General features: G+C 44.6%; 1 long non-coding RNA gene across 2 annotated transcripts; it reads right to left on the bottom strand.

Moving 5' to 3' along the window:
- Nucleotides 1-10,622: 10,622 nt before the first annotated feature.
- On the bottom strand, nt 10,623-15,427 carry LOC125551717. 2 transcript variants are annotated; one of them, XR_007303057.1, is made up of 3 exons: nt 15,056-15,369; nt 13,334-14,036; nt 10,623-12,128 (listed from the first exon to the last, which is right to left on the bottom strand). It is a non-coding gene; the product is annotated as an uncharacterized LOC125551717 (long non-coding RNA). The 2 variants fall into 2 exon arrangements; XR_007303056.1 differs by having other exon boundaries at nt 10,623-14,036; nt 15,056-15,427.
- Between the last annotated feature and the right edge of the window lie 1,902 nt (nt 15,428-17,329).

Consider the following 17,329-nt stretch of genomic DNA (forward strand, 5'->3'; position numbering starts at 1 on the left):
GTTTGTGTTTCAGTCACTCACGCAACCCGCTATAAGCGAATCATGAACGTATTGCAACACCCTACAGCGGGAATCCCTCACGCTTGCGCGACACGGAGAGCACCATAGAACAGCACCAATAATAAAACATGCAACTCAAACCAATCTTGATCATCAAATAGCCATTAGGACAAAATGGATCTACTCAAACATCATAGGATAGCCATACATCATAGGGAAATAATATATAGCGTTGAGCACCATGTTTAAGTAGAGATTACAGCGGGTAAGAGAGAGGTTACACCGCTGCATAGAGGGGGGGGAGAGTTGGTGGTGAAGGCGGTGAAGTTGTTGGTGAAGATGACGGTGATGATGATGGCCCCCGGTGGCACTCCAGCGCCACTGGAAGCAAGGGGGAGAGGGCCCCCTTCTTCTTCTTCCTTGACCTCCTCCCTAGATGGGAGAAGGGTTTCCCCTCTGGTCCTTGGCCTCCATGGCGTGGGAGGGGTGAGAGCCCCTCTGAGATTGGATCTGTCTCTCTGTCTCTCTCTATTTTTGCGTTCTCCCTTGGCTCTGTTTCACCGTTTCGTGTATATATGGAGATCCGTAACTCCGATTGGTCTGAAACCTTCGCCGTGATTTTTTCCCCGAAAATTAGCTTTGTTGTAGCAAAAGAAGAGCGACAACCACCTTATGGGTGGCTCACGAGGGTAGGGGGCGCGTATAACACCCTCGATGCGACTATAGCTCCCACGTGTCGAGGCACGACTTAGAGACATAATCGCATTGAAAGCATATGTCGCAAGTAAGGTAATCTTTACACATCCCATGTAATATAATAATAAAGGGGAGATAACATAGTTGGCTTACACTCGCCACGTCAATCAAGGTACATAAATAACATTACATCATCCAAACACTCATGGCCCGACTACGGCGCCAAAATAAAAGATAACCCAACATGCGACACGGTCCCGATCACCCCCAACTGGGCACCACTACTGATCATCAGGAAAGGAAACATAATAACGCTGAGAGTCCTCGTCGAACTCCCACTTGAGCTCGAGCGCGTCACCTGGAGCGGAAACATCAGGCCCTGCATCTGGTGTAATAGTAATCTGTGAGCCACAGGGACTCAGCAATCTCGCACCCTCGCGATCAAGACTATTTAAGCTTATAGGTAAGGCAAGGTAAGAATATATGTGGAGCTGCAGCAAGCGACTAGCATAATATGGTGGCTATCCTATTCGCAAAAGAGAGCGAGAAGAGGAGGCAAAGCGCGAGCGAGAAACTAGAGGACAACCTGCGCAAGCATTACTCCAACACCGTGTCCACTTCCCGGACTCCGCCGAGAAGAGGCCATCACAGTAACACACTCAGTTGATTCATTTTAATTAAGTTAAGGTTCAAGTTATCTACAACCGTACATTAACAAATTCCCATCTGCCCATAACCGCGGGCGTGGCTTTCGAAAGTTCAAATCCCTGCAGGGGAGTCCCAACTTAGCCCATGACAAGCTCTCACGGTCAACGAAGGAATAGACCTCCTCCCAAGACGTTCCGATCAGACTCGGTATCTCGGTTCTTCAAGACACTTCGACAGGCTAAAACAAGACCAGCAACACCGCCCGAATGTGCCGACAAATCCCGATAGGAGCTGCACATATCTCGTTCTCAGGGCACACTCAGATGAGCAAGACATCGGGTAGGCCAGCCCAGAGTTGCCCCTGGTAGCCCCGGACATTGCTCGGTTGGACCAACACTCAGAGGAGCACTGGCCCAGGGGGGGCTAAAATAAGATAACCCTCGGGCTCCGGAAACCCAAGGGAAAAAGAGGCTAGGTGGCAAATGGTAAGACCGAGGTTGGGCATTGCTGGAAAAGCTTTAATCAAGGCAAACTATCAAGGGGTTCCCATTATAACCCAACCGCGTAAGGAACGCAAAATCCGGGAACATAACACCGATATGACGGAAACTATGGCGGCAAGAGTGGAACAAAACACTAGGCGAGAGGCCGAGCCTTCCACCCTTTACCAAGTATATAGATGCATTAAGATAACAAGATAATATAATGATATCCCAACAAGTAAATAAATGTTTCAACAAGGAACGGCCTCCAATCTTCACCTGCAACTAGCAACGCTAAGAGGGGCTAAGCAAAGCGGTAACATAGCCAATCAACGGTTTGCTAGGACATGGTGGGTTAGAGGTTTAACATGGCAATTTGGGAGGCTTGAAAGCAAATGGTAGGCATCGTAGCATTGGCATAGCAAAAGAGCGAGCAATCTAGCACAGCAAAGATAGTAGTGATTTCGAGGGTATGATCATCTTGCCTGCAAAGTTGTCAGAGTTGACTGGATCCTCGAAAGCAAACTCAACGGGCTCCTCATTAGCGAACTCGTCTCCCGGCTCTACCCAAACAAGACAAACAAGCAACAAGGACTCAATCAACCACGTGCAAAGATCAAACAATACGATGCAAGTATGGTATGCTATGCGGGATGCGATGCGGGATGCATATGCAAGAAGTGACAAGGAATGCATGAACCTGGCCTCAACTTAGGAATCCAAGTGTTCCCCTCGAAATATGAGAATAAATCGCTTGAAAACGATATAAAGATCGCCGGAATCGGAGTTACGGTTTGGAAATGGCGAACAAAACAAATATGACACCGGTCTGCGATTTACAGCAAGTAGCCAACTAAATGCAATGAGATGAACATGCTACAGCACCCAAACATGACAACAAAATACATGGCAGGGATGCATTCAAGATGCTTAACAAAAGTCTAGCACTGAGCTACGGCCAATTCACCAATTAACAGGTTCAAACAAGCATGGCAAAAATGCATATGGCAAACGGATTTAAGACTTAGTGAAATTAACACTTGTCTGGAATTTCAGATCAGGTAGCCCTCTTCGGAGCAACAAAACTACATGCTACAGGACCTGAACATGGCAAAGTAAAGCATGGCATGGAGCTACTCAAAGATCTTAACAAAAGTCCCTTAGTGACCTTGAGCCAAAAGGGATCAGAAAATACAATTGCAAGCATGTGAACATGGCAAAAACATAATCAGATCACAGACTTAGTGAAAACTGGAGCATGCTGAAAACAGATATCAATTAGGCATGTTTACGAGCTCGATGCACTCGCTACGGAGCAAGTCATGATAAACTAAGCATACATCTATCAAGAACACACAAAATGCAAGCTAGACATGGTAAGAACAATAGCATAGCATGCACGGATCAACTACAACATCATCGGCAAAATTGCAAACAAGTTGACAATCTGCCCAGATTCACAAAGTAGCAAAAGTAGAGCTCGATTGACTCAAGCTAGGGTGCTCCATAATTGCAAACAAGGACATGGATGGATAGAGCACTACAAGATTAACAAAACTTCCTTACTGATCATCCTCAAAAGAGGCACGGATCTCTCGAAAACAACAAGAACATATGGCCATATGAAATAAACAGCCCAAGGACTTAGTGGTAAGTCCCTGAAATCAGCACTACCAAGTGCCTCACTTCGCAAGCTTGCACTAGCCACCACACACATCAAAAAAATACATGGGTTGCACCTCTGGAAAGATAGCAAAACCCTTAACAAAACATATGTAGAGCTCATGGGCATATCATGCACACAATAATCATGGCAAAAATGACAAATATGCAAATGGAGTAGCAAATCTGACAATTATCTCAAGTAGCTCTCTTCTAATAGCATTTCGGGCATCAAGATGAACTCAAATGAAAATGATGCAATGGAATTGAATGTTGTACTCTCTGAGATGAACATTTTGATATGTTATATGCCAAAAACGGAGTTACGGATGCGGAGATACGACACGATGAACCGGAGCACTTGAACTAGGAAAACCGGGGACTTGGTGAAAAAATCAACCTCTCTCAGATCTAGGGTTTGCACGGAAACCGAGGCGCGGTCGGGGCACTGTTCACGACGGAGTTGGAGGTCGCCGGCGATGGCGTCGGGCGGCGCGGCGACCGGCTTGAGGAAGAGGACGGCGGAGGGCGGCGGGGTCGCCGGACCCGGCCGCGGGGCGGCGAGGCGACGAGGGAAGGCGGCGGGGCGCTGCTTCGGGCGGCGAGGCGTGGCTCCGGCTGGCCGGCGTCGAGCGGCGCGCGGCGGCTCCAGTCGCCGGGGCGGAAAGAGGCGACGGCGGCGGGACGAACGCGGCGGCGGCGGGCGGTAGCGGGCCGCGGGGGCCGGCCTTGGGCTCCCGGGCCGCGCGGTGGGAGGCGGCGGCGGTGACACGTGGCGGCGCCTCAGTGGCCACGGGCGGCGGCAGCGGCTTGTCCAGCCGGATCGGACATGTCCGGCGCGGTGCGAGCGGATTTTTAGGGTTAGGGATGAGGGGGAGATCCGGATTCGGAGGAGGGGTCTATTTATAGGCATAGAGGGAGCTAGGAGAGTCCAAATGAGGTGCAGTTTTTGGCCACGCGATCGTGATCGAACGCTCTAGATGATGGAGAAGAGTTTGGTGGGTTTTGGGCCAAATTGGAGGGGTGTTGGGCTGCAACACACACGAGGCCTTTTCGGTCCCTCGGTTAACCGTTGGAGTATCAAACGAAGTCCAAATGATACGAAACTTGACAGGCGGTCTACCGGTAGTAAACCAAGGCCGCATGGCAAGTCTCGGTCCAATCCGGAAATGTTTAATCCCCACACACGAAAGAAAGGTAGAAATGACCACCGGAGGAGAACGAAGCGCCGGAATGCAAAACGGACAACGGGGAAAATGCTCGAATGCATGAGATGAACACGTATGCAAATGCAATGCACATGATGACATGATATGAGATGCATGACAACGATAACAACACACGAAGACAAAAACCCGAACCCAAGAAAATAAAATAACTAAACGCCGGAAACGGCAAGAGTTGGAGTACAAATTGGGAAAGTTACATCCGGGGTGTTACAGCGCGCCCCCTGCCTCGTGACCACCTCGGGCACCGTCTTGCGTGGATTTTTCTTCCAGAATTTTCCAAATATTCCAAAAAGTATCTCCGTCCGTTTTTATCCCGTTTGGACTCCGTTTGTTATGGATATTATGTGAAACCAAAAACATGCAACAGACAGGAACTGGCACTGGGCACTGGATCAATATGTTAGTCCCATAAATAGTATAAAAAGTTGCCAAAAGTATATGAAAGTTGTAGAATATTGGCATGGAACAATCAAAAATTATAGATACGACGGAGACGTATCACCAGCCGACCAACTTCGTCACGTTAGCTGGACCCGGGGCTTTGCCTTGGCAAGTCAACCTTTGCCAGCATCGCCATGCCGTCGCTTCATCGCCCATTAGGCAATGGGTGCGCGAATCTAGTCCCAATTTTGGGAGTAATCTTTCTTCATGTTGCTAAAACAGATAAACCAGGTGCTATTAATCCTAATAATTTTTTCTTTCTTGGGTTTATTTTTCTGAGAAATTATTACTCTGGTTTGTTCCATCATCTGTACACAGGTCTGTCAAATGGTGGACGCATTAACGACGGTCGCGTGGTGGTTCGGTCAGTTTCCATATACAGTTTGGCGAATGTTGAATCCGGAACTCGGACCGGCCTGTGAATTCAGGCTTTGCCACGCCTTCACCGCGTCATGCCAACGCCCTGCATCAACATTGACTTCGGCACCAGGCCACATCTCTTTAAATAAATTATTTTTGCGAAAAGCAATTATGAAAGGATTTTACATATATTTATATTATTCTTTTTGGACCGCACTATTTTATGTGTGTAGGTGATCAACTTCGACTGCATCACGCGGTCACTTCGGACTGCCAACATCGTCGTCCCAATTGGCATAAATCGTCTCGCATGATCACCTTGTTGATTGAATTGCCATACCGACATGTTCGGTTGCCTCGAGGACTTCGACATCATCTCAAGGGTCCTACCTCATCGGGTGTTCAGCGACGGGCCATATCTCTTTTATTGCTCACTTTACATAAATTATTAATCATGCAACTTTTATTTTAAAAAATTATTTTTATTTTTATTATTATCTCCGGTTTGCACTATCTTCTGTGCACAGGTAATTGATCTGGATTGGGTAGCGCTGTCACCTCGGCGTATCGACATACCATGCCACCTCGGCTGGACCGGGGGCTTCGTCATCACTTCATTAACCCACGTCGGGTACGTCGGCGTCACACTGTCGGCCTGCATCGGTCGTGCTATGTCGCCACTTCGGAGCATCGAGCTCTTCGCTCTACCACCTCAGGACCGGCTTGGGGGCTAGGACCTCGTCCCACCGTAAGCTCGGACCGCGTCATCAATGCCGAACACATTAAACAGCTATGTCGCTTTTATGCTCAAAGTTTTAAATTTTTAATTTGTGTTCAGTTCGACCATGCTCACATACGTTATTTATTAAAAACACTTCTCTTACCCAAGTTTACTGGGGGCTATTAAATTTATATGAGCCATTTTATAGTAAATGTGTTTTCTTCCTAGTCGTTGCAAAATCTTTTTCTATCACTCCTTTTTCGATGCGAGTGTGTGGTCAATAGCCGAATAGCCTATTTTCTCTCTAATGACCGCTCGAGTTTAGTTCGCTAAACTGGCCTAACAAGAAGTACTCCGTCTTTGGAATAGGAGGTTGAAGCCGAAGGCTGACCCACTCGTCGTCTTGAGATTGGTGTGTCATGTTAAAGCCGAGGGAAGCACAAACTAATTTTATGACCAATTTTCAGATTGGCACAGAAAAATTGATTTAGTTCGGCCATAGAGTTTCTGCATAAGTTTTTTTTGGTTTTTTAAGCTTATGGCACTTTTTGATCTATTTGTGTGCTTTTTTTATGAGGCGGGACATCCTCTTGACCGAGGTACCCTGCATAATAATCCATCTTAGGAAATCTTTTTCGACACATAGTTCGACACTTTTTCCGCCGACCTGCACCTCGGTGTTGGGTCCAAGCATAAATCCCGCCGTACACTGCCGGAGACTTTTTAAGCATCGACAATATCAACAAGGGGTTGCGACTTGAGCCGAACCCACCAAAAGCCAAGGTACTCCGAGGAGTCCTCGGCAAAATGTTCTCGGATATTGCTTCATATGCATCAGTTTCGAATTGTGTCTTCGGTCAATAGTTGGGTTGCCCGGCTCCTGTGCTTGCCTCCTACGTTTCACTTTGTTCGGCTAGGTGCGCAAGGGGAGAACCACTGCGATTGTGCTTCCAGCTAGCATGGTTAAGCGCCTCAGTGGAGAAAGCCAAAACTGACTGTCACAATAAGCGTAAACTGGTCAGTGATCCGATGACTGTATTAAACTATAAGATCGATAGAGGTCACCCCGTGTTAAATGACGACATTCATAACATTGGCCGAAGTGTTTACGGCTTGACCTCGACTGTCGCCGAACAATAACCGGGGGCTAGTTACTGGCCTCCCAAATTTAAGCTCCTATGACTAAGTGAAAGTTATAAAGCCCACATATCTGATTGCCTCGTTTCCGCTAACACGACTCCTTCGGGCACCAAGACGTCGGCTAACGGTTATTTTGTTATCGCAAAACACCCTGTGTAGCATCTACAAGGGGGTGGAAGCCGACGATGGGACACTTTCAACTGATAAACGGTCGCAATGGAGTCAAAATAAACATATCATCGACGTTTGTATATAATATACGAGGGCTGCCTTCCGCAATCAATGTTATAAAGCCATAAATATGCATCAATTTGACTTAAGATTTTGGCCAAGATGGGTTGCCTGGCTCCTGTGCTTACCCCTACGTTCCTGGTTGTTCGGCTAGGCGGTAAAGGGAGCACCTCTGTGATTGTTACTACCGAGTCATCCGAGTTAGTACCTCATACTGGGTGAAGCCGAAAGCTAGCGATCTTAAAGGATATAATTGGTCGGCAACGACAGAAGTGAAAATTTTGGTTCATTAATACCATAGAGTTCGGGAAGTTTTCCCGAACTAAATCCTCAATATTTTCCTTCCACATTGATTGGAGGTGAGGTTTCATAATCGTGATCAGCATGACAACCCAAAGAAAGGAACCGATAGCGGGATTATTTTCTTTGGAAGATGTTTCATATCTCTCTGCGTACCTTTGTTTATAAAACTGTATGGCTGAATTGCCTTATTTTCCATAAATCTTTGCCCTTATAACGACTTTCACTCCCTGGCTTCTGGCCGAGGAGGTTGGAGCCGATGGTCGGTCAACAAAGTTTTGTACAGTGCGGATCCGAGCATTAATGATGTAAATTACTTGGATACATAAAATCATTACACATAATTTGTGATTTTACTCTGGATATCGATCCTTAATTCAGCCACCCGTGCCGGCATTAAGACTCGAGGGCTACTGGGCTTTGGTCTTATCATTCACTAATATTAAAGGGGCATATCGATCCCTTGATCTGGTGTTGCCATCCGACTAGTGTCTCGGGGGCTATTGCATTGCCTATTCAATGCGGAAAATTCAAAGTGCTTAGTGTTCGGCTGGACCGGACTATGTGCAAACGCGTCTTTGGACAACAATAGGTACCATCTAGGATTTATCCGGCATCAAGCTACTCCCTCCGTTCCGAATTACTTGTCTTAGATTTGTTTAGATATGGAAGTATCTAGCACTAAAATGAGTCTAGATACATCCGTATCTAGACAAATCCAAGACAAGTAATTCGGAACGGAGGGAGTAATATATTACGATGACTTCTCAAAACCTTCTCTCAAGAGCACGTTCGCCGATCACTATTTCCTCTAATATATTACACCGCGTTTCTATTCCTAAGTATGTTGCTGAGCTGGGAATTGATTTCTCAGGCTGATTTTATGAATCGACCTGAGTCTCAGGGGCTACTAGGGCCAGTGGTTTGATTCTTCAGGTGTATCCTCGATATTAGGCCAACACGCACCTTGAGGGCTACTGGCTATACATCTCGGCAAAGAATACATTGCACAATTCGAAATCAAATTCATAACAATAAGTCCATGGCCGGGGTGGTGCACCACCTCGAATACAGTCCGGCATTGGTGCTCGACCGCAAAAGATACCTCAGAAGCAGTCCGGCATAAAGCTCCATTGCAAGTGGCTGGCTTCATAGAGGGCATCTGCGGCATTAAGCTCATTTGAACCCTTTTAACTTTTTCAAGACCAAGGTAATCTATGACACCTCGGATACAGTCCGACATTGGAGTTCGGATACAGGAAACACTTCAAACCCGAGGTGGGCGTAAAAATAATAAGGCATTGATAACGGCCGATAAGTTAAAGGGACTCCTCTCCACCAACGTATTCGACTAGGACTCTTGTTATCCTAGGCATCCGGTACATTATATAAACCAAGGCTAGGCTAGTCGATAGATCATTATGACATTATTCATCATACCCTCAGGTTTTAGACCACAATATATGATCTCGCGGTAGATCAACTCTGTACTTGATACTCCATCAATATAAACAAGAGCAGGACGTAGGGTTTTACCTCCATCAAGAGGGCCCGAACCTGGGTAAAACATCGTCTTCTTCGTTCATGTTACCATTGATCCGAGAATCCACAGCTCAGGACCCCCTACCTCGAGATTTGTCAGTTTTGACACCGATAGCGGGCCTGCATCCTGACCCAAATACAGGTTGGGTTTCTAGTCGTATGCAGGCCGCTGTGGCCCAGTAGGCGATTTTTTTTCTGCTTTATTTAATTTCTTTTATTAATTTCAGAGTTGTTTTTTGCTGTATTTAGAGTTTCTTTGTCAATATTTTTGCTTTAGGTATAAAAAATTACGTACTTTTTGTTAGTGCCAGCAGTTTTCAAATTTGAATAGTTTAAATTTGAATTATTTGAAATTTGTGTGAATCACTAGTTTGTGAATACCTTAACTTTAAAAATAGATTTTTTTAGTGATTCTTTTTTCTTATGTTTAATATTAGTGTGTTTTATCATTATATTAAATTTGATAACACTTAGGTTATTTAAAAATGAAATGCCTTTTGTAACAGATGAATTTTTGTCTGAAACCTTGATACTTCAAAAGAGATTGTCCATTTTATACACAAAGTGCATCCAGTTTTTGTCGTAACCCTATCAACTTTTTTGCACATGCTATGTGGCTGAAATGATGATACCATGCCAACTTTCAACCTTTTCAGAGTTCATTCGTAGTGCTTTTCAATTTTAGAGTCATTTAGCTCAAAAAATTCAGTAAATGCATGAAAAATAGCAAATGATGTCAGAAAGGGTTGAAAATTGATGACATGGCTTTGAATGGTGCATACTGAACGCACAAAAAGTCTGGAGTTAAAATAAGTTTTAAAAAAATGAAATGCCTTTGTAACAGATGAGTTTTCGTCCAAAACCCTGATATTTCGAAAAAGATTGTCCATTTTGTACACGAAGTGCATTCAGTTTTTGTCGTGACCCTCTCTAAATTTTTGCACATGCTATGTAGGTGAAATGATGATACCATACCAAATTTCAAACTTTTCAGAGTTCATTTGTAGTGCTTTTCAATTTCAGAGTCATTTAGCTCAAAAAATTCAGTAAATGCATGAAAAATAGCAAATGATGCCATAAAGAGTTGAAAATTGATGACGTGACTTTCAAGGATGCATATTGAATGCACAAAAATAGCAAATGATATAGAAAAGGTACAGGTTTGTCCGAAGCACAAAAGTACACGTTTCAAGTGCCAAAACACATAAGCACCCTAACTATTACAAACATATACAAGTCTGAAAACTTACTAGAGAAGAAAGCGGTGACAGTGAAGCCGATCACATCCCAGAGTGGGATCTTTGGATGTGAAACTTTTTCTTCGCGTGTGTCCCTTTGCGCTGTAACCATGGACAATTTTCATCATTTAACTGGATGCTCGGGTCAATATTCACTCTGAATGGAGCAATCTCATCAAACTTTTTATAATTTTCTGATATGTCTGTCTTGTCATCCACTCCCACGATGTTTCTTTTCCCTGAAAGAACTATGTGACACTTTGGCTCATCGTATGATGTATTCGCTTTCTTATCTTTTCTTTTTCTCGGCTTGATAGATATGTCCTTCACATAGAAAACTCGCACTACATCATTGGCTAGGGCAAATGGTTCGTCTGCGTATGCAAGATTGTTGAGATCCACTGTTGTCATTCCGTACTGCGGGTCTTCCGTTACCCTGCCTCGTGTCATATTGACCCATTTGCATCGAAACAAAGAGACCTTCAACCCACGCCCATAGTCAAGTAACCATATGTCCTCTATGTAACCATAATATGTGTCCTTCTCAATCTTGGTTGCTGCATCAAAGCAGACACCACTGTTTTGGTTGGTGCTCTTCTTATCTTGGGCGATCATGTAAAATGTATTCCCATTTATCTTGTACCCTTTGAAAGTCATTATATTCAAAGATGGTAACTAGGACAACAAGTACATGTCATCTTTGATAGCGGCGTCATGCATGGCACATGTCTGCAACCAACCGGCGAAAGTCCCTATTTGTTCACGTGTAATCCAGTGTGTTTGGAGCATAGAAAATTCTTGTGTTCCTCCATATACAGAGCCACCAACGCGGAATTCTGTAGAACTGTGTAATGTGCTTAAGTGAGAGAATACTCGTCCATACATATTACTAGATCATTGATGGCGCACGTTGCTGCGTCTGTCCATTTTTCCATGAGAATGGTAGTAATTTCCACAAATATATGATGGTTATAAAGGCATTTCATCTTTCTATTGTATTTCAAGAAGAACAATATAGCCATTCATTTTATTTTGACAAAACATGGCACAGATTTCTCAATCCAATACTTGATGCATCATAATGGTCTGTGTCCTAACCGGCATCAGGTTGAACATACTAAATCTTCAAAAACAGCAAAGTCAGAAGGAAATCGCTTAATAAACACTATAATTGTTTGGTGCTAGCTATAATAAAACATAAGCACAAAATATAAAAGCAATTTGACTACAAATTAGCATAGGTCCTACTAAAACTTCCCCGAGTCACAACACTACACATTTAAGAAGCTCCACGTACAATTCTCTTCAGCAACAGGCTCCACTACACTACAGGCATCATCCCCATCTTAATCGTGCATTAACGCCAACTCGATAAGAAAAAACCAGAGTACCTCATCTTTATTATATGCATGAAGGTAGCTTCCAAACAAGTTGACACCTACCAAGTTATTGAAGGGTAAGTCTTATTTCTATGTTCCAAGCTTCTAATTAGATGTCTGCAGGGGTGATGTTTTGGCCAGAAACATTATTTACTACATGAAATGTAGTAGATAAAAGGCCATGCTAAAAAAATAAACGTAATAGGAGTGAAATCCTGTAATGAAAATGGGAAATATAACACAGAAAGTAAAACCAAATTCCAACTTAATCATGGCCTCAAAGCCCTTCTAGTATCAGTGATCTGCACGATTCTACAATTAGGCATATGTCTTTGCCATAGATCGCTTATGATCCCTAAAGAATGTTAAGCAGTATGTTGTTTATCTCCAAAGTCCCAGTAATATGCCAAAAACGAGAGTGAGCTGGGGCTAGGGCTAGGGCTGGACACGAGCCGAGCGAGCTTGATCCGAGCCTGCCTTTGACTCGCCATGAACGAGCTAAGCTCGGCTCGGCTCGGTGGTCGAACGAGCCTGCTTTTGGAGGCTCGGCTCGTCTTGGCTCTGGCTCGGTTCAGACCGAGCGGCTCGTGGGTGCCCTGCTGTAAAAAAAAATTGAGCGAAAGTGCCCTGCCATGGCTCCCCCCACACTGCAAAAGTTTCTCAAGCTACCCCAAAATACTATGTGAGTTAATGAATTTGATGTCTAAATTCTTATGGATGGCCCCTTTGATGCTTTACATGTTTCATTGGCCCCCCATTAATAAAATTTCTAGCTCTGCCCCTTCCGGCAAGAGAAGTTCTCTTAGACGTTAATAGCAAGAGAATTAATAGCATGGACATAAACAGGGTCTCCCTGGCGAGGAATTCTGAATCCTCTAATTGCATGGTTTGGAATAAAAATAACTACTCATATGACAAAATATTCTCCGGTTACACAAGGGATATCCCCAATGCAATATTTCGCACTTTAAAACCAAATGGTTGGTGACCAGAAGTAATTAAAGAGGAATTGGAAAAACTCTGCACTTTGGCAATGTCACCTTATTTCTCATTGATGCTCAAATTTAACAGCAATGGTTGATAATAGGTGTCGCTTATCACGATTCATGAACCATGCATATTCTATCAATTACTATTCCTTGTAGGCCAAAGAATGTTTCTTTTGTTTGAATGATTCTGACAAGTTGATGGCTACGAAAAGAATAGAAAACAAAGCCAATATTAATTTTGTAACTGTAGTTTGTAAAATGCTTCAGGGCCTTACCAAACCAAACAAATTGTATCGGCGGGTGTGAAGCATCAAGCCTAATTTAGCTTGAGAGATCCACTCTTGTTATCACCCTCTTACAATATACAGTGGACAAGCAGATATGGAGCACTTGAACAACTAAAATACAGGAGATAATAAAAAAAAACATGAACAACTAATTGTACATAAACAATTGATTCAGATTAATTAAAATGATTTTCCCATTGCAAATTACTGTTCCTGATAAATGAACAAAGAGATCAATAGCATGAGGGTGGTGATCCAGTGCGAAAAAAGTAAATCCAAACTGGTAATCAGTTTCGGGTATCTCTGCCTGAAAGTGTGTTACGTATTACTTCTAGAATGTTTACCTTCCGATGGTTCTTTCTCAAATCAAGGAACTCATAAATATCAGCATGCCAAGGCTCCAAATATATAGCAAATGCACCTAAAAGATAGAACCATTAAGAATATGTAAATTGGGTCCAACGAACTGATGCTACTTACCTTTTCTCTTTCCTCCACCTTGATCAACACAACATGCAGTATCACTAAAACACGCAGGATGGGGGCAATTCCATTAGTTCCTCAAATGTAACTGCCAGTAGCTCAAACATTGTGAATTGACACAGATTTGCTCATGGAAGCGCATTCCGAAAGTATCATAAATTCCCTCAATGATATCGTCTTTCATGCAGACAAGAAAGCAGCTGCTTAACTGCATCACAAATAAATAAATAATAGGAATATTAGTACATAGCTTAACCATTAATACTGAATTCAGTTTGTTTTTTAACAATACTGAATTCAGTTATGGTAGAAGGTGCAGTTCTTGAGGTGATGGGAGTGATCCCTATTTTCATATCATCACAATTTGCAAACCCGTAGTGCATCTACAGGCTACAGCCCTCTAGCAGTCCATGCATTCCAGATAAAAGGTTCAGGTAATAGGAAATATCTTCTATATATACCCTTCAGATAAACTACTGTACATGGTTAGAGAACGCTCACATCCCCTTCCCTGCGTCAGATGCCTGTTTAACCACAAAAATACCCTGCTCTTCGAAACACCTTCAGCGCCATTGTGTGTGTACCCGTACTGCATCGCGTGTTAGCGCCGAGGTGCACCGTGTCTGCCTAATCAACAGTCCGACACCCCGAAAATCAGATGTCACACCTCCATACAGAAGCTAGCGGTGGTGCAACAGAAAGGGAGAGAGGTGCGAGCATAACTGTAGGCGAAGTGGACACAGGCTTGGTTACCGGACGGGTGGTCATCGGCGCCGCGAGGAGTCGCGGCCAGGAGGTCATGACGGCGGCACCTAGGGTTCGCCCTATGACCGCGAGATAGGCCGGGGTCGAGGAACTGCGTCGACCCTGCCCATGGACAGGAGCCGTCTGCGGACGCAGGTTCCAGTGTGCCGCCTTCGGCAAACTCAGGCGTCGTGGTGGACACCGCCGGGGTCAACTCCTGGGTGGGGCTCGGCAGTGGTAGGAGAGGTCGGGATTCGGAGGAGGCGCTGCAAGAGAAGGGCCTTCGCTGCTTGGGCCCAGCGTAGAAAACTGCCCAATTAACCACATGGGTCCAAAATAGCTACTCCCGTAGCTTATCTCGCGTGAGATCCGACATGAAGGTCACATGAAGAAATTATGGGGATGGAGATCAAGATAACCCGGAGGGAATAGGGGATCTCTAGGATCTAGGAAAGGGTAGGGGGAAAGGAAGGAAATGCACACCTCCATTTAATTGCAGCTGGTGAGTGGCGCACATCAATCATCATGAATGCTTCCTGAAACTGAAGATTGATTGCCGGATTTATCATCCACCCAACAGTACATCGCCGCTTCGTCTGTAGATGCATCAACTTCGCCTCCCCATCGACCGGTCTGGTCCTCTCCTTGGAGATGCCGACCGAGGAGAGAGCAGTGGTAGGTATGCGGCGGAAGGGGGGAGATGGGTCGAGCGAGGTTGATACATGGCATGGGCTTCGTGCGGTGGACGGTCCAATTAACCTCAGACCTTCGATTTTTCCACTGGAATAGCGACCCTCGAACGGAGCGGCCGGACATGCGGTTAAGAGCCAATCCACTGGCTGAAATTTTCTAAAAGTGCAGATCGGACGATTGCGGACGTACATAATCTAAAAGGACAGGAAAAGTGCTCGGTTATAATGTTTTTAAATTTGATCCCCTTTCAGTGTGCCTTTTCCATCTAGTCTTTCCTTATGCTGTGATTTAGGAACATCAATCGGTTTAGAGTTAGGAATAAAGTTAATACAAAACTCAATAACCTCCTCATTTTCATGGTCCTTGGAGACGCTTTCTTCTGACCTAGCACGGTTATGAATATATTTTTTTAAGACTCCCATGAATCTCTCAAATAGGAACATATTATGTAGAAGTACAGGACCCAGAATGTTAATCCCTTCGCATAGGTGAACTAGGACGTGCGTCATGATGTTGAAGAAGGATGGCGGGAACACCAACTCGAAACTGACAAGATATTGCACCAAATCATTTTCTAACCTTGGTATGATTTCTGGACCGATTATCTTCTGAGAGATTGCATTGAGGAATGCACATAACTTCACAATGGCTAATCGAACGTTTTTCGGTAGAAGCCCCCTCAATGCAACCGGAAGCAGTTGCGTTATAATTACGTGGCAGTCATGAGACTTTAGGTTATTGATTTTTTCTTTGCCATATTTATTATTCCCTTTATATTCGACGAGAAGCCATATGGTACATTCATACTAAGCAGGCATTCAAAGAAGATTTTCTTCTCTTCTTTGGTAAGAGCGTAGCTGGCATGACCCTGATGTGTCGTCTTTTCCGTGCATACGTTGCTGGTCCTCCCGTGCCTCCGGTGTATCTTTTGTCTTCCCATACACACTCAAGAAGCCAAGTAGGGTCACGCAAAGATTCTTCGTCATGTGCATCACGTCGATTGCAGAGCGGACCTCTAGGTCTTTCCAATAGGGCGGGTACTAAAATATAGATTTCTTCTTCACATGGATGCGCGTCCGTCAGCGTCATTCGAAACAGGTTGTCCGCCAAGACCCTTTCCAAAGATTACCTTCAAATCCTTGACCATATCATGTACATTAACACCAGTACGGTGGCGAGGCTTCGTCCGGTGATCCGCCTCACCTTTGAAATGCTTGCCTTTCTTTCTTACGGAATGCCTGCTCGGAAGAAATCGACGATGTCTCAGGTACACATTCTTCTTACAATTATTCAAATATATACTGTCAGTATCATTCAAACAGTGTGTGCATGCGCGGTATCCTTGTTTGTCTGTCTTGAAAGGTTACTAAGAGCCGGCCAATCATTGATGGTCACGAACAGCAACGCCTTTAAGTCAAATTCTTCCTGTCTGTGCTCATCCCACACACGTACACCTTTTCCATTCCACAATTGTAAGAGTTCTTCAACTAATGGCCTTAGGTACACATCAATGTCATTGCCGGATTGCTTAGAGTCTTGGATGAGCATTAGCATCATAATGAACTTCCGCTTCAGGCACAACCAAGGAGGAATGTTATACATACATAGAGTCACAGGCCAGGTGCTATGGTTGCTGCTCTGCTCCCCAAAAGGATTAATACCATCTGCGCTTAGACCAAACCATACGTTCCTTGCGTCACCTGCAAAATCTGCGCTTAGACCAAACCATACGTTCCTTGCATCACCTGCAAAGTCCTCCCTGTACTTTCTCTCAATTTTTCTCCACTGCGACCCGTCAGCGGGTACTCTCAACTTCCCGTCTTTCTCACGGTCTTATCTGTGCCATCGCATCGCCTTGGCATGCTCTTTCTTTTGAAACAAACGTTTCAACCGTGGTATTATAGGAGCATACCACATCACCTTGGCAGGAATCTTCTTCCTAGGGCGCTCGCCCTCGACATCACCAGGGGCATCGCGGCTGATCTTATATCGCGATGCACCACATACTGGGAACGCGTTCAAATCCGCGTACTCACCGCGGTAGAGGATGCAGTCATTAGGGCA

This window comes from Triticum urartu, chromosome 4, assembly GCF_003073215.2.
Source record: "Triticum urartu cultivar G1812 chromosome 4, Tu2.1, whole genome shotgun sequence".
Lineage (NCBI taxonomy): Eukaryota > Viridiplantae > Streptophyta > Magnoliopsida > Poales > Poaceae > Triticum > Triticum urartu.